Source organism: Protopterus annectens, chromosome 9.part0 (assembly GCF_019279795.1).
Source record: "Protopterus annectens isolate FY-2018-M chromosome 9.part0, PAN1.0, whole genome shotgun sequence".
In the NCBI taxonomy this organism is placed as follows: Eukaryota; Metazoa; Chordata; order Ceratodontiformes; family Protopteridae; genus Protopterus; species Protopterus annectens.
The window spans coordinates 466,548,805-466,561,744 of record NC_056743.1 but is presented as its reverse complement, the minus strand read 5'-3'; positions in this window follow the sequence as shown (position 1 = coordinate 466,561,744).

The following is a 12,940-nucleotide window of genomic DNA, read 5'->3' as shown; positions in this document are numbered from 1 at the left end:
TAAAACCAAATTATAGCAGAGATAACTCTGATATAACTTTGACTATTAAGGTCTTCCTGTGAAAGACTTGCTGAGTTACTGTCTGTGGGGCCTGTGAGGCCTACAACACAGTACAAACACTGAAAGTTAGGAATCCTGCTCAACCATGGTTCAAAGTGCTATGTGCAAGTAGAGTCAACTTTTATCAGTTACAGGAGGAGGTGAAGATGAAAGGGACGAGAAAGATAAAGAAAACGTGGATCCTGTACTAGAATCATCAGATTAAAAGCTAACCCCTACAGGCTTGCCCTTCCATCTATTTTACTGACAAATGTTTGATCCTTAGAAAACAAAATGGACTACCCAAAGCAAAGTGAGAAACCGTTGTGTGCTTATCTTTACAGATTCATGGCTAAATTCCACCATTAATGACAGTGCAGATTATGTGGAGGGGCTATCGTTATTTGGAGCAGACAGATCCCAGACTCTCAGTGGGAAATCTTGGGGAGGAGGAGTAACTGGAGTTCCAGCTGTGAGATGGTCTCCACTCACTGCTCTGATAATATAGAGTACATGCCACTAAACTGTAGACCATTCTACTTACCTAGGGAATTTAATGGGGTTAGTATCACAGCTGTATACATTCCTCCCAGTACTAACATAGATGAAGCACTGGCGACATTATACCAGCTGATCACTGAATTGCAAAACCAGAATCCAGACAATGCTCACATATAGTGGGAGACTTCAATCAGGATAATCTGAAGTCATTTCTACCACATTACTATCAGCACGTGGACTTTGCAACTAGGGGTGAGAACATATTGGATAAAGTCTGTACCAATGTCAAACTAGTATGCAAGACAGTGCCTCACCCACACCTGGGAAACTCAGACCACCTCTCTTTAATGCTAGTTCCAGTGTATAGACCATTATTAACCAGAGGGAAGCCATCCAAGAAACAATTACACATATGGCCAGGGAGGGCAGTCTCAGCACTCCAAGATTGTTTTGAAAGCACAGATTGGAACATGTTCAAAGAGATGGCCACTGTAAACAACCTAGGTGAGGACACAGAGTCTGTGATGGGATATATATCAAAGTGTATGGATGATGTGACAGTCAATAAGAACATTACTATGCAGGCCAACCAGTAACCCTGGCTTACAAGTGGGGTGTATGAGCTTCTGAGAGCTCACAATGCCACCTTTACCTATCCTCATTACATCTGAGTGACGCTTCCAGGTGCATCTGCATTGAACTCCTACTGATGCCTCTAGGCATCAAACATTGCCTGTTCATATTTGCATCAATAATTCCAAAACCATGGTATGTACAAGGTTTTAAAAGATGTCACCTTTAAGGTTACACAATGGCAAACTTAACTGCATTAGTATTTGACCTCTGTCTAGTGCATGTAAAAATATATTAACTATTCTTTTTATGATTTTAATTTATATAGATAGAATTTTCACATTTTTCTGAATATCTCAACAACCAAGTAATACAGGCAGAACTCCTTAGCCTCAAATGAAAGTTCTCAGCTAGATGAATATAATGCTGCAGACAGTATGTGTATAACTAATGGTTGCTGAGATATTGTAAGTTGTTTACAAAATATTACAACTGTAATAGTTACTGTGTTTACTGTGATTTATAAAATTCTGTTTAATTTCTAGAACCTAAAAAATATTACCACTATAAAAACAGCTTGCGCTGAAGGGTCTGCCATGTATACTTCTTGCATAATCCTTATGTTTTCAGAGATATGAACATTTGTTTAAAATGTGAGGACATAATTTGATTCTGTCAAAAGGCTTAGGGTCCACCTGTTGGAAATTGCAGTGCAAACTTCCTGAGCTCCATTGGAGAGAATGAGTTAAGTCAGGAGATAAGGATGCCCTTAGGTTAGCCAGAGTGAATGTAAATAGGGCTTGGAGAGATGCCAAACTTGCCTGTGGCTACAAAATTCATGGTCACTCCACAGACTTAAAAGGCTCCAGGCATCTGTGGCAAGGAATTCAATCCATAACAGACTACAAGCCGTCATCTTCTCAGTGTGATGACAGCATTGAATTTCTCAACAAGCTTAACATATATTGAGTAAAAGAAAAACACAATTGCAACAAAGGTCTCTACCAGCCAGAACCAGCGGATGTTTGGAGGACCTTATGCAAGGTAAACCCAAGGAAAGCACCTGGATCTGGCAACATTCTGGTGCAGGTACTCAGGGACTGTGCTGATCAATTGACAAATATCCTCACTGATATATTCAACACCTCTTTGAGTCAGACCATTGTACCCAAATGTTTTAAAACACAACCATCATACCATTGCCCAAGATGTCTCCACCATCAAGCCTCAATGAATACCATCCCATAGCTCTCACCTCCACTGTAATGAAGTGCTTTGAAAGGCTGGTCAAGGACTATATAACATTAAGACATCCTGCAACTTTTGACCAACTCCAGTTTGCATACCAGTCTAATCGTTCCATGGTAGATGCTATTTCATTGGCACTTCACATATCTCTGGCCCACCTGGAAAACAAAAACTGCTATGTGCATTTGCTATTTGTAGACTTCAGCTCTTCCTACAGTACAGTTATCACCCGGCATATGATAAATAAACTGGTTCAAATGGATATCAGTACCCCGCTGTGCAATTGGATACTAGACTTCCTCATAGATAGACCCCAAACAGTATGTGTTGTCAAGAACACCTTGGAGAGCATCATTATAAACACTAGGGTACCACAGGGTTTTGTCTTGAGATCCCTCGCTGTTCACATTGTTGACTCATGACTACATTGCTGTGTACAGTTTGACTCACATAATTAAGTTTGCAGATGACACAACAGTTGTGGGCCTCAACAGCAATGATGATGAAACAGCCTACCGAGAGGAGGTTAACAAACTGATTGTGTGGTGTGACAAAAACAACCTGGCACTTAATGTAAACAAGAACAAGGAGATAATTTGTGACATGAGAAGGAACCCTGGAGTGCACCCTCCACTCCCAATTCACAGAGAAACAGTGGAGAGGGTAAAAAGCACCAGGTTCTTAGCAGTACATATTGCAGAGAATATGTCATGGTCCATAAACACAAATTCCATTGTCAAGCAGGTGTGACAGTGTCTTCATTTTCTGAGAAGAATGACACAAGCAAACCTTCCACCTCTTGTTCTCACAACCTTCTATAGGGGCACTATAGAAAGAATCTTTTCAAAAAGTCTTTCAGTATGGTTGGAAACTGCTTTGTTTCGGATAGGAAGTCTCTTCAAAGGGCAGTGAAAGTGGCCAATAAAATTATCAGGACCACTCTTTCATTTATTCAGGACCAATACTTGTCTTGATATCTCAACAGAGCCGCTAAAATTGTCAGGGACTTCACTCACCCCACCAATGGACTGTTTTCCTTCCTATCATCTGGCAAGCACTACCACAGTTTAAGGTGCAAAACTGCCACATTTAGTAAGAGCTTCTTTCCAAAGGCCATCAGACCACTCAGCTCTACTAACAACATACACAATGATGGCCATCAGGTGTAGCAGATATCTATGTTGATGAGAACTCATATTTTTGTGCAATAACTCAAATGCTAGTCTCAGCTCATATTTTAATGCAATAAACCAACCGATGCAAAACTAAACTTTTTGTGCAATACTGATAACTGTTGGAATTCTGTGCAATAATGTACTGTTTTAGATTAATAAAATGTTTTGGGTGTTATGTCTGTAATGGTTTATTGTGATATAGTAATGTCTGTTGTAATGCTTCTTGTGATGTTTTGCACACTGAGTCCGGAGAAACAAAAATTAATTCAGTTTGCATTGTTGTGTGAAGTCTGAATGACTTTGACTTGACTTTGAAATAAAATAACAAAGGATTAAGGAATGCATAATAAAATAAGAAAATAGAGGGGAAAGTTGGGGAGGAACAAAAGAGAAAATACACACAAATTCTCAAATCATGATACATATATTCAATTTCATTTAAAACTATTTTATTTTTATAAATCTATATTGAAGTAAAACATAGTGTACAGGAAGTGCTTATACAGACTTTTGGATGAAATTGTATGAGAAGTGCTAATGCATATATGGCAGGATAGTGCTTGCTATCAAGTTATGTAGAGGTGTACATGTTGCAGTTTACTACACAAACATAATGATCATATCTGTGCCTGATAGGCATTTGTTTGCAATACTGCACTGAGAACACCCTTTATAAATACTTAAATCTTATGTAATCCTGACATATCTCTCACACTTGCAGTAATCTACTGAATGCACTGCAGTGTTTCAGCTGCTATGCTGTATATATATATATATATATATATATATATATATATATATATATATATGTATTAGTAATAAAATGAGTTAAAGACAGAATACTGCACTTATATACTGATACCTCTTTCACACTAGTATGTCATTTACAATGCTAAATTTTCTCCTTCATGGAAAACCTTCTCACACTCACTCAACATGGTTTTAGGCCATACCACAGAACAACTGTTGTTCTCTTATCATTTACTCATAAAATAGCTGAGGCTAGAGATAAAAAACAACTCATATCCTGTTTTTTCCTCGACATCTCCAAAGCATTTGACACTGTCTCTCATCCTATTCTAATTCTAAGTTTGTTAACCTCAAGCTCTCTTCTCCCTGCCTTTGTTGGTTCACTAGTTACCTCTCCAAGAGGCAACAATTGTCAGATGACTCTCTTTCTGCTCCCCCTCCCTTCCCGTCACATCTGGTATACCCCAAGGTTCCATCCTGGGTCCCCATCCTGTTTAACATTTTCACAAATGATCTTCACACATCTTGCAATCAGTGCTCCCTAATACAATATGCTGATGATTCTGCTCACATCTCCATTTCCAATAACTTCTCAGAACTCCATGCTCAGACCCAAGACACCTATCTATCCACTGAAAGTGGCTGTTTGATAATCAAGTAATCTTAAACCCCACCAAAAAATAAACTTCTGCTTTTTCTCCCTCATTTTCTTGTGAGGTACATACCAAAAGGGGCGTTGTACTCTATAATGGGTCTAATGAGTGATGACTAGAGGGGACAATTACTTCTTTTTTTCTGGATGAGAATCCTTTTGTGATGAGATGAGCCACATAGAAGGATTTCCTTACCACTGTGGCAATGTGATTATCAAAGGAGAGACTACTGTCCACCTGTGTCCCAAGGTCTCTTATCACATTTTTGGCATTAAGTAGACTACCAGCTATGTGGTAGTTCATGGGTACAGAGTTTTTACCAAAGGGGATGACAATACACTTTTTGGCATTGACATATTGCTCGCTCATCTATAAACACCTCTCTTTTTCTGTGGACTCTTTTACTCTCTCGGAAAATGCAATTGCTAAATACATGTTCAATGTAAAAAAATTATTTTATCATGTGTACATACTATACTTTCTCTGCATTCTGGAGCTGATGTATTGGAGCATGTAAGTTATGTACTGTAATTTGTATTGGAGCATTTCTCCTTGAGCCAGATGAGATGATGATAGAGGAAGAGAGATTTACTTCATGGTTGTGTAATCTGTCAAACAATTGACCCCATTGTGTTTTTTCTAAATATATTCAGCTTTGACCATATCTGAAGCTGTCTGTGCTTTCCTGCAGCATGATGGGAACTGCTGAGGACTCTGCTGTTTTCTGCAATGCATTCACATGAACTCAAGTCCTTCTTCGTGAATGGTCGAGACTGACTTGCATGCATAAATGGCCTTGCATGTTCTCTTATTACTGTGATTCATACAGATTAGTGGGCCTCATGTGGATACAAAATGGTTAAATGGACCAGAATTTGCATTAAATAGTTTTAACACTGACATATTAACTTCCAATTATATGAGATAGGTGCCAAATGACTTAAGGAAACACAGACTTCATAAAGTTAGAAAAAAATAATAAAAATATTGAAGTTTAGTATGGAACACTTCAAAATGATATAGAAATGTGCACTTTACTGATATGATGAGCATGATAGCATGGCTTTAGTGAATAGTGTAAAGCTGTCATTTGCAATTGGAAAATCATTACAGCAGCAATTGGAAATGATTAGTGATCACTGAGGAATTCATTTACTTCACTGTCATTTAGTGAATGTATACATATGTGTTTTAATTTTGAAGCACTGCAGTAGTAAGGATGTGTTGTTGGCCGAACATCCATGTCCATTCTTGAAGATTTCTGAGTGTCACTGAAAAATGAAAACTGACAGTATTATGAATACAAAACGGTGGTAGAGGGTGGGTAAGGCTAAAACTGTTATTAAAGTGATTGATTTATTATTTTGAATGCATTTATGATACTGCAGACTTTACAATGGCAGACATTTACTTGGCTGGACTGAGATTTTGCAAGTGTATATATTTATGGGGTTTGTGATAACTTTTTATAGGAGGATGTAAGACACACATGGTCATTGTTGTGTTGTTTGACAAAAGATTACATCAACAAAAGTTTTTCATGTATGACTGTGGTCTTTTTCTTCATATGCAGTAATGATGCAAAACAAGGAATCAACAGAGAGAAAGGGCATCTTCAACCATGAGGAAAATTAGATCATCATGGCAGCCCTTTGGACATTTGGAAAACATCTATTGTGTAAGGGGGGGGGGGGGCAAAACAAGCAGAGATAACAAATACCTGGAATGAAATTATCCTGGACATTAGTGCAGTGGGTAGCAGAAAACACACATTAACACACTGCTTGGAGAGGGCAAAGGTTAGGGCAGAATGTGCTAGAAGCAAGTTGAGGAAGAATGCAATTGTTCATAACAGTGCTGGGTTTGGGGCACTAACAATTACTCCATTAACACCTCTAAATCTGTGAGGATGACTATGACACATAAGATGATGGCAATGGTATAGATGTGGAGTAGACACTAGCTGTTACCAATGTCTCTGGCAGCAACACACATCTCATTCTAAAGGTTGGTTTAAAAACAATAACATGTATTTATATTGAATGCTAACAAGGAATGATTGCATTAAACATATGGCAATTACTATTATAAGGTGAGCCTTCCACATCTGCACAGAATGACGATGAAGGCAGTGTGAATGCTAAGTCTCCCCCATGCCTTAGTAGTAGTGCGTGCAACCTCTTTACTAGTACTGTTTTCAAATAAATTCTTACAGGGTCAGCAGCAGAAACAAACAGTTCCACTACACCAATAAATCTGGAGGGTGTCATCAGCAGAATGACTATGATAGTGAAGATGATAACATAGTTATACTTATGAGGCAGCCTGAGGAAAGTGAAAAGTTGAATAGTAAGATTTCACACCCCACGATATGTTAGTAACTATGCAGGAAGTGATAGTGTATCATGAAGTCAAGAATATGCAACATTGCACTCAAACCTAAACAGGAGGACAAGTCATACAACTCTATACCAGTATCTCCAAAATCAATGAGCAGCTTCTGGATGGTTGTAAGCAGACAGTGGCAACTGAGTCCAAAGTGACACCTTTACAAAGGGGAGCCAGGCAGAGGAATTAATTACAGCTACCCTACGAAACATGTAAATCATTGGCTGCCCATCAATAATTGTGCTGTGACATTGTTGTAGCTCAGACCACTGCTGCAGAGAGTCAGCTGGAAATGTTGAGATTTCTACAGGGAAGGGCTGTGAGAGGATTTCCAGCAGTACTCAGAAAGGGCACAGAATACAGATAAGGCCATCATCACACTGATCTGCAGTGTACTGTCTCAACACAAATTTGTGCTAGCCTGCATTTGAACACTAGTTAGGACTTAGACTCAAGCAGCAGCCAGTCTTGGAAGGGTTAGGGGATGTGGTACTGTCTGCACACTTGGGTGCAGATCACATGACTCTACAAATGCTTTTCGTGAAAGTACTGTAATTAGTCAGGAGGAACATGCAGGTCATGTCAGCATTATTTACTCCTAGAAAAAAACCTCTCATTCAAGGTCCCAGTCACATTCCTGCAGTACTGTCAGATCACTGTCTGCAGGTTCAACTGCATCTAGTATATCTCAACATCAGTCCAACTCATTAGCTGTCATGACAGCCCCTCTTCAAAATCAGTTCCACTATTACATAGCCTATCTGTAGGACATGTTTGTATGTGTGACCTACTGTGATGCAAGTGTGAGAATTTTTGTAGCATAGCTAGGGCAGAGCAGCAGGTGCAACTGCTCTTGGTGCAAAGTGTCAGGGGCCAGAGTCAGCCAATCCTGATCCCTCTTTAATGCAATACCAGTTTACATGAGTGCTGCAGTGCTCGGTGTCTGGTCTAAACGATAGCAACGTGCAGTTTGCTACAGTTTTAATTTTATAAAAAAAAAGAAATCTTATGTTTTTAACTAAAACCTAAGAGCTGTAGTGCTCCATGCAAGAAGCATATAAAATGTAGAAAGCAGTTTGCTACAGTATAAAAAGAAGATTTTTTTTAATTAAAGCATGAGTCCTTTAGTGCTGTATGCAGGTAGGGTACAAATTTTAGCAAATGTTTGCTACATTTTAAAAGAAGACAATTTTGTTACTTTTTTTTTTCCTTAAATAAAATATGTTGATGGATGATTGGGTGTATGGCACAAAAACAGGACATGAATTGTTGGAGCGGGGTGAGGGTGTGGAGGGTGTTGTGCATCTGGACACTTGGTTGGTGTGCCACTATAAGGCACATTTGTGTTGTCTGTGTGTGTGTGGTTTTTTTTTGCTGTTTAATGGGAGAGCAGGGGGATAGCACTGGTTCATAGTTCTGGGCTAGGGCTCTGGTTGAACCAGCCATCCTTCTGGACAATTTTATTACTTACAGTTTGACCCTCACAAATGCAGGTCAATATTTAACTCAAAAATTAATAAGTTATTTAAAAAAAATGTGGTGGGCTGTTTAGGACACTTTTCAAGTGTATTTATTTCTTTGCTGTAATGATTATACTTAAAACCTCTGGGAACTGTAGAACGAAATCTCTATGTCATAATATAAAATTGAAGTCATTAACACCATTAATGCCCTATGCATTGTGATTTATACAGTTGGCAGTTGCCTACGACTAGGATTAGTGTGTTTTCTTTGATCTCTAGAGTGAATACAAATGAAATCCAAGGCATCTTTTGAAATCTACATAAAAATAAGTATTTTTATCCATTGTACTGCACGTTTAAACTGTGTATTACCATCTACTTTTAACAGTTTTTTTACCCATTTTAACTGTTTTGCTGTTTCACTGTTTCAACTGTTTTCCTGCACTTTGTATTTTCTACTACTTGTGTATTTTATAGCATAGGCTAGATTCAGATTTGTTGAATATAGACTGTTTGGCATTATCTGAACAGTAAAACTAGCCATCTTACATTGAGGGCCCCTTGCACCCTTGTGACAGAAGAGTGTAGCAAAGGACCCATCTGAGTAGGAGATGGTTGGAATAAGGCCCAGTATTGACCATTTCCATTGGCCAACTTGTCTGAAAATTACTTAACTTAGCTTGTATTTAGGCAGCACATTTGCAAGGGCCTGTGCTCAGTTTACAGAAGCTGATCTAAGATTGGTGTGGTTTCTCTGATCTCTGGACTGAATCCAAATGAAATCCAAAGTATCCTTTGGAATCTACTGAAAAATAAATATTTTTATTCATTGTACTGCACTTTTAAACTGTGTATTACTGAATTGCCACCTAAGTTTAACTGCTTTTTAGCCGGTTTAACTGTTTTGCTGTTTCACTGTTTTAACTGTTTGCTGTTTGAGATGTTTTTTTCCTGAACTTTGTATTTCCTAGTACTTGTGTATTTTAAAGCATAGGCTAGATTCCGATTTGCTGAATCTAGACTCTTAGGCATTATCTGAGCACTAAAACCAACCATCTTACATTAAGAGGGCCCCATGGACCCTTGTGCGTAAGAGTGTAGCAAAGGACCTATCTAAGTTGGACATTTTTGGAATAAAGCTGAGTATTGAGCATTTCCATTGGCCAGCTGGTTTGAAAATTGTTTAACTTAGCTTGTATTTAGGCTGCACATTTACAACTGTCCTCATTAAAGTAAGCACATTTACACTTTGTATTATGGATGGTCAGTTCTCCTCCATTTTTTTCTGCCAGCCTGATTGGCATGGGTATCCTGAGGCAGTGTAGCAATTGCCTTATGTACACAGACAACCCACTACTCCTAAACCACTCAACCTCAATTTTTGAGAGATGCATATACACAAAGAATTTGGAATCCTTGCTCTCTCATTCATAAAACAGTGACACTGGACAGGCTGTCAGCCCATATACTATTCCCTTGCATGGACCAAGCTCTCAACACATAAACCATCATATGTGGAGGTACTCACCAGAAATTTACCTAAACACCAGAGACGTCTGAAAACACCAGAATGTTACACCTAATATAGTACCTACAGCACTCAATACACATAAAACCAAAAGCACAAGTGTCACTCCAAACAAGCCTCTACGGCAAAGCACATCTAAACCAAAATTTTAGTCATAGGTGATTCTATAGTGAGACACACAGATGTCCCACTCACCAGACTGAACAAGGAGAAAGTTACTAACAGCTGTCTGTTGGTTGCCATAATCCATCAGATTGCACACGCACTCGTGTCTCCACAACAAGTGCTGTTATGACTCCATCATAATTCATGTTGATATGAATGACTTGAGATGCATCTTACTAGACTATATGAAGATAAACATGACTGAGCTCTCTGAAAATATGTCTCAGGCAGGTATGTCTCTAACCTTGAGCAGCATACTACCTTCACCTAAGATGATATCACAACATAAACAAAAAAAATGATTGACTTCAACAATTGGCTTCATTTCTGGTATCATTCTAAGGGGATCCAGTACCTGTCAGCCTGCGATGACATGGTAGATAGACCACACTGCTTTACCAGAGATGGGCTTCATCTGTCACCTCTGGGATTTTGGTTACTGGCTAAGGCTCTTCCCTACCCATAGTGCCTTTTTAGGCAATGTCACAGCAAGAAAATTCCTGACTTACAAAATATCTTAAAAAAGCAACCTCAAGGTTATGCTGCTAAATGCTAGGAGTCTAAACCTAAAATTGCACTCACTGGAAGAAGTCCTCACCTTAGAAGATGTTGACACATCTGTGCAGTCACAGAGACTTGGTTTAAGGCCACAAAAAGCACCCCAGCCAAACTGGGTTATAATTCCTTCCACATATTCACATCACAAACTGAAAGTGTGAGAACTAAAGGATGTGGACTATCAATATTCAACAAAGATAAATACACCTCTAGATTGTTTAAACAAAACAATTCCCTTGAACTAATCCAGGTACAACTGACTGTACTTAAGACCCCTCTCCAAGTTAATGTTAGTTATAGGACCCCTCCATAAACCAGGACACCCACACTGCATAGATGGATCTACTCAAATTGCTCAAGATACAACCAAACACCGTGGGTTGTAGGTGACTTTAACTACCCATCCATAGATTAGTTAAATTATACATGTACTAACACACTTGGCCAAAGGTTTTTGGACTTCATCAACTCTAATGCCATGGACCAGTTGTTTGACAGCCCCACAAGGGTCCCAAACATTCTAGATCTGGTGCTCACTAACATGGGTGATCATTTCACCACCCAATGTGTGCGCCCCTCCCTAGTGAGGTCCGATCATAAATCAGTCTCATTAGTAGTAACAATAACATCTGACCCTCCACTAGCAGCAACTAGACTAACAAACTTCTCCAAAGCCAGTTACATCCTTATACATGATGGCATTAATAACTTCATAGCCCCTGCCTTCACTGATGGCATGGAAACCTATACTGGGATTTACACCATATCTTGTATAAGCATCTATACAGATGCATTGACACAGCTCTACCTGATAGGATCAAAACAAGATCCTCAAGAAAGAACAAGCCTGACTAGTGAATGTCTACCATTAACAGGTTATACAATAAGAGAAAGAAATTGCTGTCCAAGAACAGGAAGGAACGGCCTCTGAAATAGAAACATTCCCTCCTCAGCTTAAAAAAGCAAATAAGACACATCATAAGGCATTCTAAAGCTAACAATGAATCCAAATTTGCCTTCTTTGCTAAGGACAACCATAACATCTTCTTTCGTTACATCAGAAACTTTAAAGGAAAAAAAATAGATCTGCACAGAACAGGTTGTTAATGGCACCACATATACTGAACCCACAGAAATATCCAATCTGCTATCTGACAATTTCACTGAAAACCTCTCCACCTATCCCTGCCACATATTCCTCAAAGCATCATTACAACCTGCCCTCCAACTAGTATCTGCAAGGAGCAGGTCATAAACACTCTCCAAAGCCAAAAACACAGCCTCTGTGGCACTTGATAATATCCCAGGCTGTGTTCTAAATGGATTAAAACAGGAACTAGCTGTACTTCTGGGTACTCTTTTTAACCACGGTCTAAGCACTGTTTTTGTACCTGATGAATTGAAAACAGCAACCATCATCCCATTATATAAAGGTGGCACTTCCATATAACCTGGGAACTATAGACCCATAAACCTAACCAGCATAATCTGCAAGACTATAGAAAGAATAATCATGGACCTTATCAACAAAGATGTAAGAGATCTCCAAATGCTTGAACCAACCCAGTTTAGCTCCATTAAAGGGAGATCCTGCCTCTTGAACTTGGTATCCTTCTTTGAGACAGTCACCAAAGCCCTGGACAAAGGCAAATCCATGCATATGGCCTACCTGTACCTGGCCAAAACATTTGTCACTATTCCCCACTCAGGCATCTTTGATAAATTCAACCAGCTGGCAATTAACCAGTATATTGTCAGGTGGGTTGCAGACTGGCTCACCAATAGAATGCACACAGTCAAAATCGGTGACTCTACATCCACCAGCAAAACTGTAACCAGTGGTGTTCCACAGGAATCTGTGATGGGGACCCTGTTGTTTGGAATCTACTTCTTGGATGC